This window comes from Argiope bruennichi, chromosome 3 (genome assembly GCF_947563725.1).
Source record: "Argiope bruennichi chromosome 3, qqArgBrue1.1, whole genome shotgun sequence".
Classification (NCBI taxonomy): domain Eukaryota; kingdom Metazoa; phylum Arthropoda; class Arachnida; order Araneae; family Araneidae; genus Argiope; species Argiope bruennichi.
In genome coordinates, this window is record NC_079153.1 from 74,998,174 (window position 1) to 75,014,287 (window position 16,114).

General features: G+C 27.5%; 1 protein-coding gene across 5 annotated transcripts in view; it reads right to left on the reverse strand.

Annotated features, from left to right (window-relative positions):
- LOC129963981 (uncharacterized) overlaps positions 1–16,114 on the reverse strand; it is a 78,457-nt gene that overhangs the window by 15,604 nt on the left and 46,739 nt on the right. Inside the window, exon 1 of one of the 5 annotated variants that reach the window (XM_056078623.1) lies at positions 1,841–1,863. The exons of the other annotated variants lie outside the window; for them this stretch is intronic. The gene's annotated coding sequence lies outside the window, so the exon portion shown is untranslated. Of the gene's footprint in view, positions 1–1,840; positions 1,864–16,114 lie in introns of those variants that run through there. 5 annotated transcript variants of the gene reach the window in all.

Here is a 16,114-nt window from a genome sequence, read left to right on the forward strand (position 1 = left end):
AAGAGCATGCGCACATACAGATTGGTTATTCATGCAACAAACTCAATAACGAAAGTTAAGTTGACGATTTTTTTAAAAATCATGTGTACTACTATATATATATAAACGGAGTAAATTAACTTCTGTAAATTAAAAAATGCTAAACTATTTGACAGAAAAAAAAATTGTTTTCAGGAAATTAATATCAGAAACTCCCAAAAACAGAGCAGAACTGAAAGAAAAAATTGCTTATGCATAAAAAGGAAGTTTTATAAATTTTTATGCATAGAGTAAAAAACATATATAAAAAAGAATGTTTGAAAGATAATATAATAATCTTAAAAGAATACAAAAATTGCAGCTCTTTATTTGTACCTAAATAATTACAAGTTTGATTAAAAACAATTTATTTAGCAGTTAATTATTAGAAGTAAACTAATTAATGGATAAGCCAATCAAGATGAAAAAATTAAATATATAAGAATTATTCTGATGAAAGAAGTTGATTTTAATTAAAAAGCAATAAAATAATTCTTTTTCTGAACATAAACCAACATAATTATAAATGAATAGAGCAATCATAATTATGAAAAAAAAAGTTCTATTCATATAATTATAAAATTAACTTTTATTAACAATATTAAAATATAAACCGATATTAATTGACGAATTGCAAACGATTATCATATTTTTATTTTCCTCTTTACAAATATTATGTTTTTGATAATTTTATTTTAATAACTATCTTGAAGCAGTAGTAAATTGAAAAAAAAAATTAGTTTGATGTATCTATACTTCAATGAATGCGCATTATCAGGCAAGAATTATTTCTGAGAATTTTACGAACGTTACGTTGGCACATCCAGATAAAGTATTTAATAGTTACCACAAGGCGATTATATTGTTGCAAGAATAAACAGCAAATATAATAAGAATGAATTATTTAATATAGAAATCTTAGAAATGAAACCTATGCGTTAGTTAAACGAATCTTGATTATTTATATGTCACAATAGTAGAGACAAACATCTTTCATTTACACTGATTGCTTAATTTTATATACGACATACTTCCTGCATTATGTTGTCTGCTTTGATTACAAAATAGCTATCCTAGATTGCTTTTGCAATCACATGATTACCATCTTTTTAAGGGAAAAATTAAATGTCGTATGGTGCAATCATGTGTTGGGAATATGAATATTTACAGAAGAAGAATTACTATTATTTTATTTTCCGAAAAATTAAATTTTAGAGATTAGATAAATTTTATCCCAAATTTAAGGTAATTTATTTTAAACAATACTCTTTTTAAATACAGCACATTCAGATGTCGTGCAAATTTTTCCTATGTTCTGACAATTTTTTAAAATTTAATTTTTTGAATTATTTTCCTTAATACATTTCATGGTCTTCAAGAAAAACCCTTTTTATTTCTTTATCTAACATCTAATCGTATGATTTTCTTAAAATGATGAAGGTTAAGGGGGAAGAAATTCTTTTAATTATCTGCGTTTACATAAGAAAGCGAAATTTCATCATCTTAAAAGAAAGTGTTGAATTTGAAGCAGCTTATCTAGATAATTAAGTTTTCAGCAGCAGTTTGATGCGTTGAGACCCCACTTTATTGGGAGGTCTCATATATACAATAAATAAAGCATGTGTACGGCTATTAAAATAACACGGCCTTAATTCTATTAGAATTTGATGCTTAAAAATTCTTTGTTGACGGAATTATTAATGTTAATTCTTGTATAAGAGTTAATTGAACTTACAACTAATATTTTAATAATAATTTATATAATAACAAATGCGACTGATAAAGAAAATCAAATTTGATTATTAGATGTGTAAATACAAACATGGATTTTTGGGGGAGCTCAAATTCTTCTTCATTGGAACGATACTCGTTACAAAGATCAGTAATGGAAATATTCGCTATTACTATCTATAGTCTTTTGTCATTTATCTGATAGATGATGAAAGCCTTCACGAAAGAAATTTGGTGGTTTCGAATCAAAACAGTTATCGATCCATTTTCGCACATTTTAAACTTCCATGAATTATTGGTCTTTCAAATTATAAGACTTCTTTCTGAATAAGTGGTAATGAGAAGGAAGCAATTCCGGAGAATACGCCGCTTTTGGACAACATTCCAATTTAAGAAGATGAGTTACTGGAATCGTTTTGCAATATGTGGACGAGCATTGTCATGCAACAATAATGATTCGTAAATGATTATCTTTTATCCTCCAAAACATCACTTAATTTGATTGATTGGACTTGGTAAGTTCAACTGTAATAGTCTGACCATATTCCAGAAGCTCGTAGTAAATAACTTTTAACTAACTTATAAATAACTAACAATACATCATACACAAAGTACACTTTCTTAGTATGTATATTCGTTTTCGCAATTTATATTGATGGTTTACCTGCATCAACCCATGCTTTTTTTTGGCTTTAAGATTGTCGTACTGAATCCACTTTTCATCACTCGTAATGATTTTGTACAAATATATACATATATATATCTTCCAATTCTTCGACTTTTGTTTCTCCCAACAGTTTATAAAAAACCTATTTTCCTTCCTCCTGTATCTTTCCCATTGCGTGCAATCGAAGTGATATATCTTGGTAAGTAACTTTTAACTATTCTGCCAAACACTTCTTGAGTCTGATATAGATTTTCATCCACTAAAACTTGAAGTTCTTCGTCAATTTTTTTTATTGAACCTGGATGGGGATCGCCCTCAAGACTCAAATTACCATGATAAAATATTGCGAATTACTTTTTTTTTACTATTAAATCACTCACAGAATGGTCACTTAATGTCGAAAAAATCCATTCCATATCGTAAACAGCGTTTATTTTATTTTATGTTGAAAACAGAATAGAATGCAATGGAGTAAATGTTGTTTATTTCGATATCCATCTCGTATAAAATTGATACACATGGTATGATATCTTGCAAATGACTCTTAGTTAAAAGCAATGACTAAGCAACTTTTAGCAAAAATAGCAACATTTCAGTATATTTCTTAATGCAACCAGTTTCAGCAACGAGTTGCTACTTGCACACCTATTAAAAATAATCCTTAGACTATAATATTTTTAATGCATTTTTAAAAAGAAGACAGCAATTAAAATAAAAGAATTACGAGGCTATACGTTATAAGTTGGATTTTATATCAACGTTCCTACTCTGACAATGAAAACAAGTAGAATTTTTAAGTTTTAAAGTATTGACAGTTATAGTTTATTATTGCAGTGAAAGTACAATTTTCATCATTCTCATTCGAAACTTGTAAGAAGTTGGTATTATTAGTGCTTACATCAAAGGTCACTATGTTCTTATAATTTGTTTAACCACGATTTTATGAGTAGTTTCTGTTTTGAACTGGATAATCGAAATGCTCATTTATGAGTTTTCGATAGTAAAACTAGCATTTTTTTTTTTTCAGTCGGCAGGCTACCGAAAATACAAATAACAACTGTTTCAAATTCAATACATTTTGACTTCGATTTAGTCTTTAACTACAAAGTCTATATTAACAGTTAAAAAAAACACAAATAAATTGTGTATGTGATCTTCTAATATTTGTTTGAAAAAGCAAAACGCAATAAAGTTAGCCCAGTAAAAGAATGTAATATATTGGTAAAAATGTCTGAAATATATTGATGGCGGTTTTAGCGTAAGTTTTCTAGTTTATGAAGGTTTTTTTTTTTTTAATGTTTTTATTTGTGTGTGTGTGTGTGTGAATTTTTCTTCTTAGTTTCTTACTTCTTACTTTAGTTTCTGATTAAAAATGAATGCTGAATTTTATTATAAGAAATGGATATTTTATATACAAGAGCAATCTTGTCTTTAATATAACATCAGGCAGATTCTTGCTTTTAAAAATAAAGTCCGCTAATTTAAATCGTATAAATTTTTATTCATTTTAATTCATCGATCTAAATTCGATGTAATAAAATAATAGGAGAATCTGCTTTACTTGGCGATGAAACTATATTTTAATTTTTATAAATTATTGAAAAGTTATTAATATTTATTTTTTTAAATAAATATTAATAAAAGAAAGTGAAAATACAATTTAACTAATATGTATATACATTTCATATAATTTTGAATAATAAAATAAGGCAAAAAATGAAAGTATATATTTGCTTTCTAAATTGAAGAATATTTATAGAGGTGTTGAAAAGAAAATATATCCGTTTAATATATATATATATATATATATATATATATATATATATATATTTTTTAAAAAATTGGTCTCCTTCTTTTGAAGAGAAAAAACATTAAGATCCATTAATTAATCAGATTTCTAAAAAAGAATTTAAACAAAAAGATGGGTGCTAATAAATTGCAAAATGTTCAATCTTTAGACTTCTGAAAAAATGTGATAATTAAAACTATAAGTTTAAAATTTAAATAGCTTCAAACACTAGGGGGAAAATTTAATATAGGATTTTGTTAACATTTTAATTTTAATGAAAATTTTGCGACTTAACGAAAAAGGGAAAGAAAATTAGTTCACTCTTTGTAAAGTAATTATTTTTAGATGATGATAGTTAATTTAGAATCAATCTACCGCCAATTCGTCCAACTCATATGAGAATTTCGATTTATTATATGAAGGAATGCAAACGTGATTTTAAAACCCCACTTTAAGCATTTTGTGTATGCTTAAGTGCATGGAATGCCATTTTAATTTCATAACAAGTGTGTTCTTATTTTGTTGATATGAAGTCAAAATAAGTTCTCCAGACATCGATACCTACGATGAGTGTCGATAACATAGCCTAAAAAAAACTAAATATATAATTTTTGATGACGATTTTTTTTCTTTGATACTTCAAGACAAAAATATTTTTGTTAAAATTCATTTTACCGTTTAGTAGATTTAGATTAAGCCATCCTCCGCTGTTTATTCCCCTGTTTTCCTCCAATGATGTCCCCCCGCACTCTCTTTTCCACCTCGCCAATCTGTGAAAATTTCAATATATATATATTTAACCTTCCGAACTTACGCAAATTTATCTACAATCTTCATAAACATCTTTGTTCGTGTTTACTAGAAATATGAACTATTAACCAACGAAGCTGAAAGTCTGGAAAAATATGTGTTGCTGATTATGTTGTGAAGAACTCGCATGCAAGAAATAAAATTTTGTTATTACATTTTGAAAGTAAAGGCGTGAGTAAAAAAAAAAAAAAAAAAAAAAAAAGAGAGAGAAAGGGAGAGAGAGAGAAAGAGAGCCCATGATTTGGCAAAATGAAGTTGATTTTAAAATGGCTTGATATAAATTCCTTTAAATATTATTTGTTAAACTTATAGGGTTAAAGAAATTGGCACAAAAGAAAACTTTTAATCAAGTTCAGATTACAAGCATTTTATTTATGTCAAGTTTTTAACAAGATTGGATTTTATTGGCTGATTACCTAAATCCATGCAGTTTAGCAGAACTTTGATATAATTAACTTAAACGAATTATTACTATAAATTCATTCAGGTTGAATGTATAGTCAGTGAATCCTTCTAAACCAAACGATAAGTCAAACCTGATCAAATGCACAATGTTTTACCTCGGAATTCTGATATTTTATTTGGCATGCATTTGAGTTGCAATTTTTTTTGGTATACATTTTTAATGAAATTTGAAAATGCATATCTTGTTAAAGGAAGAAAAAATAAAAAGAACAGCTTAAAAGAATGAACTAAGTTAGTTGAAAGCAACAACAACTTAAAGTTTGTTGAAAAATTAAGCATAACTAGAAAGGATAACAAGTTATTAAGTTATTAACAATTTAATTTATAAATTAACGGTTGCAATTTTGAAAAGTGCAAGTAATAATGAGTTGTTTTCTAGAGAATTATTTAGGTGTTAAATGAACGATAGAAAGGAAAGAGTTCAGAAGTAAAAAAGAAAGAATTCGTGCCAAAAAAACAAAAACAAAAACGAACAGCTGTTTCAGAACAAGGTTAAAAAAAGTTGTCGGAGAAAAAGAAAATGAAAGAGAGGCTGAGTTAAAAAAGCTTAGATAACAAGCTGTAATTCAGAATAGCTACAGTATAAATGAAGCTAATTTCTGAAAGTTTGCGCTAATTTTCTTGATTTAGAAGTCTAGCAAACTGATCCATGATTTTTGTTCCAAAGAGTTTCATATTAGTCTATACTTAAGCATATTTATATTTAAAAAAAATATCCAGAACATAGGGGCTTGTGAATTTGATTGTCTTCTTTCGCAGTAATAAATTAAATTAATTTTTAGGAAGGCAGATAATCAAGATTATGAATATGTCAGCTTTTAAAATGATTTAAGATCAGCGCAGAAACATTAAAATAACTTTTTTTCACAACATGTGAGAAACGTTGATAGTATTTGGCTATTCTACTACTTGAATTTTGAAATTATGAATTTCTTTAAATTTTTATTACATACTTAAAAAGTGAATTTTTATAAATTTTTGTTTTCTTAGAAGCAAATATCAGATATTGGAATTTTAGCAAGGTCTACATGGCATTGTCCGTGACAAGATTCTTGGGTCATTTTTGGGATATATCCTTGAACGTTTTATAAAGTCAAAATTACCGAATGCAAAAATTTTAATTCTAAAAGTTTTTTAAACCCTGCTTATATTTTTTAAACTTCTGAAGATTTTGTGAATTACATTACACATTCAGAAATTTTTTTTATTAAAACTGCAAATGTCTGTTCTTTTTAAAAGGCGCATTAATTCTTTATGTGGTTATCAGAAATGATATTTCAGGAAAATTATCCAAAGAAATATAAAGCATCAAATTAAAAAAAATTCATCAAATTTTAAAATTCAGGCTTTAGTGGGCATTAACTCACTATTAAAACTACATCTGCGCCAAATTTTATGGCGGTAAATTCAATAGATTCGACTGCACACAGTCAGGCATCCAAGCGTTTCTTTTTAGGAGAATGTATTTCTTGTATTATACAAAAGACACAAAACACTTTACAAATTCAGTAATCAAAAATGGAGTGTCCAGATTTTACTATGTGAAAAAGTGTTGAAGAGTAGGTTTTAACAATTACTTTAAAGAGGAATGAAAAATGAAAAATTAAGCACACTATTTGAAAAATTAAAGCGTTTTACCATGTAGAAACACATTATACCTTATACTTTCTCTTAAAATTAATCAATTTATAAAAGATACACTGGTATAATATCAAATAAAGGATACAATTTATAGTTTTTTTAATAAATAAATGCAATAAATTGAAATAAATAATTTTTTTTTATTATTTTCCTTAAATTTTGGACATTCTTTGAAGTCAAATAATTTTACGTAAATTCTTGAGTGTTCGCATTTATGAGAAATGAAATGCCCGACCATTGTGAGTGTCCTAAACACCATTTCCCTTTTTGTATTTCAAATAATTAGAATAATTTTTAAAAATTAATATCGATTTATATTTATGAAGATAAATATCAAATATAAACACTTAGCTAATACAATGCTGTATCTAAAACCTAACAGACTGCCACAATCATTTTTTCGTAGTAACTAATTTGGAACGACAGATTTTTCGATTCGATGCTGCGTCCTTCAGGACTGTACCTTGTCGGGTGTTCGACATCGGACAGGTCATAGGGTTCCCGAAGGCAGTGCATCACGGGAATGCAGTTCATTTCGAATGCACGGACGAACGAAACCGGTGTCAACACGAACACGAGACGGCTTCCGTAACTCCCCGATCTCAGGTTACACGTTTCCGCACCAGACAAAGGATGTTTACAGAACAAGGCACAGGCTGACAGCGACACGTGGTCAATTCGAACATAGCTGTTGGCTTGTATGGGCGGGTTTATTAACAATTAAGGGTTTTGATGGAAATTTTATGCAGTGATGGGATGAATATGTTTTCAGGCGATGTCAGGTTTCTTTGGGAGGTTATACCTCAGGTTTTTCTTAGCTTTACTTTTCCTATACAATTATTTTTTTTAAATTTAAATTACCAAATATTTTAATTATACGTTTTTCAAGCTTCCTATACGATACTTATTTTTCTGTTAAATATGTATTTTAAATCAACTAGTTAAGGAACATACTACATTTTTTTTAATGTTATGAATGATTCAAGATGAAAATGTTTGTAGGCTGACATATTATATGCAAATTGCCTGATGTGACTTACATCGTGAAAAAATACTTCAAAACGTTTTGAAAATCTATTAGAGCAAATAAATTTCCATATTATCTGGGACATAGACAATGTGGACACTATAGAGTTTTGGAAGACGGCTGTGAGATTCTACTCTAGAGGGGGGGGGGTGTCTTCATCTGTCCTGGCCCTCTTCACCCGTCCCTAAACAGTGTTACTTCTTAGTAGGCAAACCCTCATTAATGGAGGGTTTTTCGATATTTTAGTTAAATTTTTCATTAGAAATAAATCAGTATTTTAAAGTTTTACCACTTCTTCGAAGGTTATTTCAAAAAAGAAAAAAGAAAAAAAAAACTTTTTTATTAATCTATTTCTACTACAACCTCGTTTTCTAATCTTAATATTTAAAAATATTTTAAATACATTCACAATAATAATTTTCATTATTTTAGTTACCGCTTTTATACTAACATGTGTTACGACTATATTAAATATATTCTTCTAAGCATATTAATTACGAGTAGAACTTTAAGACAATGTAAAAAGTAGAGGAGTCAAGCCTAAACTTCCACTTTAATCATAGGATGGTGCTTCGAAATATCGATTTCAGCCTCTTCTAAATATTTATTACGGTGACATTTCTCAAGTCGCATTCATAAATAAAAAAAATTATAATAATATAATTTTTTTTTATTTTTTTTATTTTAACTGTAAAATTGTAGACATACTGAAATAAAGATTTCATTTGCTTTCTCAATTTTTTTTTTACGATTGAAAATGTATTTACTGGCTGATATTTCCATGAAAAAGAGCTTGAAGGCAAGATCGTTTCAAGATAGGAATATGATCAAGTACATGAAAACGATGCAAGTGACTATCTGTTTTCAGATTCAGAAAACCTCCAAATTAATGCGCATGCGCCAGTTGGTTTCATTCCACCAAAATAAGGGCGAGGAAAAAGGTGGAAGAAAAAGAGGGCAGTTTGTAAAACCTTTATTTAGTTTCGAATCAAACAAAATGGTTAAGATTAAAAAAATAATATTAAAATTTAAAAAAAAAGGTTAAAAGAAAAGCGTGTCTTTTAAAGAACTAAAAAAAAATTTCTATTTCTGAATCACTTCCTCTTCGGAATAAAATTATTCAAAATTGTCGTTGAAGATTATATGCTTTTCCATTGATGTGGGGTAATATGTGAATTTGAAAGGAGAATGCGTATTCAAGGGTTTTCTTTCTTCAATTGATTGCGATCTAAAAAGGCGAGATTCTTCCTAAATCGATTTCGTGACTTTTCTAAAAAATGGAAGTAGCGATGAATAAAACATTCTATCAAAATGGCTTTTAAAAAATTAAATTTTCTGAAAAAATATAATGCCCTTTATTTTATGAGAGGACTCTGAAGAGGCACCTGGTTAAATGAATCAATTCATACCCATGTGATATCAGTTTACTGTTCCTCTAATTTAGTTTTAGAATTCATTGAGTACCTTTCAGGAGGAAAAAGGATGTGATATCAGAGAAAAGCTTAAGAAATTACATAGTTGGAGATAATGTGACAAACGCAGTTCTTGTTTTCATGTGATTGTGATGTCTCTGGAATCGACATTTATTTCCAGATTATGTAATTTCTTAAATTATTTTAATCTAGCCTTTTTTTTCCTTTCATTAATCCAAACAAGATGAATAAAGTGCATAATTAATTCTTAAGAGTAGGTTTCGAAAAATACCCGCTTTTAGCATAATCTGTGTTTTCACAGTTTTATTACCTCAGTTACCTTTGTTCGTCCCAATTAAAACAATTATGTGAAATTTATTATTTTTTTATATTTCTACAATAGTTGAATTTAAGATATCAAATTTAAAATATTAAAGAAATACACATTTTTTTTATTCAGTCATATTGAAATTAATTATTGGATTTCAAATTTCCGATTTAAAAGGAAAACATACGGAGTTCTTTTCTTAACTTCCATTTCATTTATTATTAAACCATTGATTTTTTAAAATTTTATATAAAATATGTTAACACAAATATTAATTAAATATCCTTTTCCCTTTTTATTTGATTTAATTTTGTTAATTAAAGAATTCTTCTTATGATTTAATCAGTCTTTTGTTGTTGTTATTTTACCCTCTGTCATTCATTTTTTTGCTTTGAATTTTAGTTTGTTTTACTTTGAATTTTTACATTAAAAAATCCTTTAGATGCGATATCAATAACAACTTCCTTAATTTTGAAGTTCAGAAATTATTCTTTTTTCTATATTCAGTTGATGCTTATTCAAATGAGACAATTCTTTTGTAATTCTAAAAATATTCTGTAGAAACGTAATTTCCCTCCAAGATGGGTTTAACGCAATCAAAGATAATCCACTTCTTATATAAAAGCTGATACTAACAGTCCTATTCTTTCTAGCTGTCTCAGTATTTTATTTTAGGCGGACTAGGTAGCCGCCTAAGGTTGCTAGTATGAGAGGGGATAGCAACAGATAAATTAAAAAATTTTACCTATTTGTCAAATAAATATATTTTTAAAAACTATGAATTCTATGAATAACAAAATATCAGAATAATATTAATCAGTTTTATTGAGTCGAGTATAATTGGTCAGGTTCCCATATGCCTCTGCGTTCACTTAGTTTTTAGAATATTTATAAATGCGTAGCCGCTGTTGAAATAATATTGTGTAACAATGTGAATACCGAATAAACTAAAATGAAAATAAGTAAATAAGAACTAATGAATTCTCAAGAAGTTTATCAAATAAGAATTATAAATCTATATCTATACTTATAATAAAGCTCAATGTGTGTGTGTGTGCGTGTGTTGGCGCTCTACAGGCCAGGTCATTTGACATACAGCTATCAAATTTGGTACATGTATACCTTAGAGGTCGGGAATGTGCACCTGGGGTCCCTTTTTTTGAAATTTTAATTATTAATTAAAAACTAACTTTCCCGCCAAAAAAATATTCCATTTTCCCCACCGCCAAATGAGTAAGGCTTCAGTTGTTTTTTTCTCCCAACAGTAATGAGGCCAGGGTTAACATTTTTCGACGGATTATTTCAAACGATTCTGTTTATTTTCTTAATGTTTTATGCATTTAAAATTAAACATTGTTAATGAATCCATGTTTCAAATTCATTCTGAAGTACTTTTGAATTAAAATAACACAGAATAAAGGAAATCAAAAATGTCTAATCTGCATAGTGTTACTCCAACTGGCGTAGAAAAATTCACGCATTTGCGTTACCGTAAAAAGCGAAGAAAATTCACGCTTGCGCATTGTGTTCTGATTGTTGGCATGGCAACCATTATCAACGGACGATTTAAATTACTTTTAGGTTAGTTGTATGCTTTTGTAAGTAAATTGTATTTATGTTAGTTATATATTTTTTTGTATATGCTTATAGTTTTAAGTACATCGTCTTTTAAGTAGTTTTTTTTTAACCTGTTTTCAATGATTTAAATTATTTTTAGGTTAGTTGCATGCTTTTGTAATTAAATTGCATTTATGTTAGTTATATATTTTTTTGTATATGCTTATAATTTTAAGTACATCGTTTTTTAAGTAGTTTTTTTAAACCTGTTTTCGACCGATTATTTTAAACGATTCATTTTATTTTCTTAGTGTTTGATGCATTTAAAATTAAACATTGTTAATGAATCGATCTGTTCATGATGAATCTGAGAAAATTTTGTTGACAAATTCTTGAGATATTCCATAAATTAAGAAAGATATTCTTTAGTGCCCATAAAGTTTAAACGCTCAGTGACTCTATTATCAGTAATCATATTATTAAAAAAATGCTTTGTTTCAGTAAAAAATATTATTATATTAATTGCAGATTAATCATTTACACTTTAATTTAAAGCATAAATTCTACGAGGGGTAACAGAAAATTAGAGAGATACATATAACGTTATGACTGAAGGCCTTTATAATATTATGAGTGAATTATATGACTATCAAAATTTGAAGTTTTAAAATATTTTGCTGAAGAATCTATTAAAGTTGGAATTGCGTAAAATATTTAATGGTGCGATCGGAGTTTAACCCCCTGCTTGGCACAATTTTTAAAAATCGCCAACAATGGCCTTGCAAAATGTTCGAAAGCAAAGGAGCAGATTTTCAATTATAGTGCATAATAAAGATTGCCAGCTTTGGCGCGTTATCGCAACTTGGCGAAGAAGGGGGTTAAACTCCGGTTCAACCTATTTAATTATTAAAATTTAAACGAACATTAAGATTGGCGAACCGGCTGGTCGCCAAAGGCGGCTAGTATAAAATAAAAATGTATTGAAATTTAACTGACAGATATATTAAAAGAGGGGCTTTATAATATGCATTTTTCATAAGGCCGTAAAAGGCTTCATCGGTATTTTATTATAGTAAAGAGACTAGTGAAAATTCGTCAGAAATATTTTTTTAATTACAAATAGCTATATTAAAGTTTGCTGATTTTCTTCATAATTGTCATACTAGCATAGGTGAGAAAATTTGTAAGTATGTCTTCCACTTACGATTCTTTTCTTAATTATGCTTTATAAATTCCAAACTCCTTATTATGATTATTAATAATTTTTCTACAAATGAAAATGCTGTTTCACGAACTATTCTACTCAAATAAACAAAAGAAATAAAATGCTCAATCCACACTATTCATTTGACTTTTAAGAACTCCAGTAAAATATGTTATCATTTCTCAGAAAATGAGTTTTTAAGAACTGTGATTACGTTCTGGAAGGAGTTTTGGAAAAACTCTAAAATAGCTACATTTTTGAATTTTTGTATAAAAAAGATTGACCCCCCCCCCTATAAAACCAAAATATACCAATTAAGTGGCAAAAGTGTTTTGAAAATTAGGAAAAAAATAGTTTTTTTTTTAGCTATAAAGCGAAAATATTTTAGTTTAGAGGCTTATCAAATGATTTGCTTAAAATTTCACAGATAATGAAAGACAGCATTAACTAGTTCTTAAATAAATAAATAAATAAAATAAGCTGTATTTCTATCCACTCTTTAAATACTAGGGCTAAAAAAATATGCATTAGATTTTAATTTATAAGGTTTTATTTAAGAAAATTCTACAATGATGATAATTTGACAAAATAGCATTTAAAGACCTAAAATAGCATTAAAACGTATATAAATACAAATATAACCAAAACAACATCATGTTCTCATATAATAATAAAAAAATAATACGATTAGTGAAAAATCATATATAAAAAAAGGGCAATAGAAACTTGTCACTTTTGCCAGCTGTTTGTAATTAACATATTGTTGAGACGATATACTTTTAAAATAATAAACAAGAAAAAAGTACGAAACATTATTCTTGATACTGGTTAATACTTAATACATAGCAATTACAAATTTCAATTTCTTCACTCAAGTACTGGTTTCAACTCGAACTACCGAAGCCAAATTTTGCGAATCTCTAATCACCTGAAAGGATTTGTGGAGGAAAAAAAGTGGCAAACGTTAGAAAAATAATAATAGGATTGTGGTCAATGACTTGGACAAGTTCTTTTCCAATTGATGGTGATTAATAATTGCTGACAAAATAAGGTACATAATAATGCGTTTACACATATAATTTTAATGCTCATTGACACACATAGACAAGCATATACACGCACGTGCATGTACAGGTATCAGTACTCATCACAGGTATGGTACAACTCCTCTCATAGGAGGTACATCCTACCATCGAGTGGAAATAACTTGATACTACGCCATTATTTTACTCACAGGAAAACGAGAACTAGCCACTACATTAGAAGCTCCTCATCCCCATATTTGGTATACACCCTAGTGGGTTGATAGAGAGAGCGAATGAAAGTGTTATGAATATTTCAAGCACGTAAAAAATAAAATGCTACAAAAGAACTTTTCTGATTAAGAGACAACAATTAAATCACAAAGTAAATATTTAAATTTAAATACAAAACTTTAGATTTCGATTTTTATTTTTCATAAATTTTATATGCAATACAATTAGAAAACAGCAAGTAAAGAATAACAATCTACTTAATAAAAGAAAAAAATCTTATTTTTGATTAATCATGGCTAATAATAATGAAGAATGTGAATGTTATATCTTATTGTGTATTGGTACTACACAGCCCAGAGCGTTTAAACCTAAAATTACCAACGTTTATCTCAAATATACTTTGGAAAGTAGAAATGTACACCTTGGAAAGACTTTTTTTTTGAAATTTTAATTGATGAAAATTAAATGAGCCTTTGTTCTTTTTTAATGGTAACTTCAAAAAATAATTTTATATCATATTGAAATTAACAAAAAATATTTATAATATCGATTTATTTTCTGTGTCTTTTTTTCTAAATTTCGACAATTTTTTAAAACACGTTTTTTTTACATTATTTTTAACACTATATTTCATTATTGAAATAAAACTTAAACAGTTTGCATTATTCAATAAAGTATTTTTTCGTGTGATTTTCTTCCATTATTGAAAGCTAATGAAGAAGGATTCTGTTAATTATTTATGCAGTTTACAGCACGAATAAAAAAGTGAAATTAAATTACGATAAAACATGTCGCGCAATTTCAAACAGAATATCTAGATACTTAAATTTTCAATGGAATTCCATTCCATCAGTTAAGTTCCAGTATTGTCCGTCTAAAAGGTGTCCGGATTTTACACATTACTTTGAAATTAATTATCGCATAAATAAAACTAGAAAGTTTATCGCTGCAGAAATATCCTTTCTGTAAATATACTTAATATGTAGATTTACACAAACTCGATTTTTTTCAAATAGCAACATACAATTTCGTGTATGTATCTATATCTGCCAAAGTGAAATAGCTAGAAAGAATGTGTAAACGGCTGATGAGTTATAAACAATTCAAACTTTTAAATCCCAATATTTAATGAGAGCAATGGTTTTTTCCCCCTCCATATATTTCGATGCAATGTATCCTAGATAATAGTTCTTATTTCATTTTAAAATATTCATTTAAAAAAACAAAAATTGTGCCCTTTTAAAAGTAAAAAAAAATATTTCTTATTTTTTATTAATTTTTAAATTTATAAGTTAAAATTTTCGGAATAAAAACTCACCTAAATTTCGATACCAATCGAAGTAGCAAAATCCTTTCCAAATTTTATCTGACTAAAATATGTTGCAAATACTAAAAGCTTTCAAAACGGCATGATTTTCACTTCCTTGGAAGATATTTAAATTATACAGTTAGGATAATAATTACTATTATTTATCATTAAAAGGAAATGTTTTGATATTCATTAGTTCATTCTTTTATTTTAGTAAATAATTAATAATTAATAGATGTTCCGAAAAAATCATGGATTTCTCTGCACTATTTTATTTAGGCAATTACATGATTACACGTAATTTTATCAACGTAGTTACATTCGCAGTAATGCTTGAAACAGAATTAAATCTGATGCAATCGCATTACAGCAAAATAAACAAATAAATATTTTACATTCAAGTAATTAGACAAGACAATTTAAGCAATCACAACTTTTATTGGATCTTCCGACTCAAAATTTGCCTAGCTGGAAACATGTAAAAATATGATGAAATGTGAATGAATTCTTCCGGAATCAGTTCCTTTAATTAATATAAAACTTTTTAATGAATGAAATTAAAATATGAATACGGAAATGTTTCACATGTTTTTAAAATGTTTTTGCTGGAATATATAAGAAAGCATTTTATTTAAAACGGTTAAAATTTTTTAAATAATTATTTGGCTATACATTAAATTGACATCTGATATTACAAAGTATTCATTTACAGCAAACGGCATTTGTTTAAAACTATAGAAACTAATATATCAAAAGCAGATTGTTAATAATAATAAAAAAATACTTGAAAAAAAACATTTATTTTCTATTGGAAAAAATGAATTTCCAAAAATTAAATAGAAAAGAGCCGTGGAATTCTGGGAAAAAGTTTGAGGAAAATGTTTACTTTTTAAAATAGAG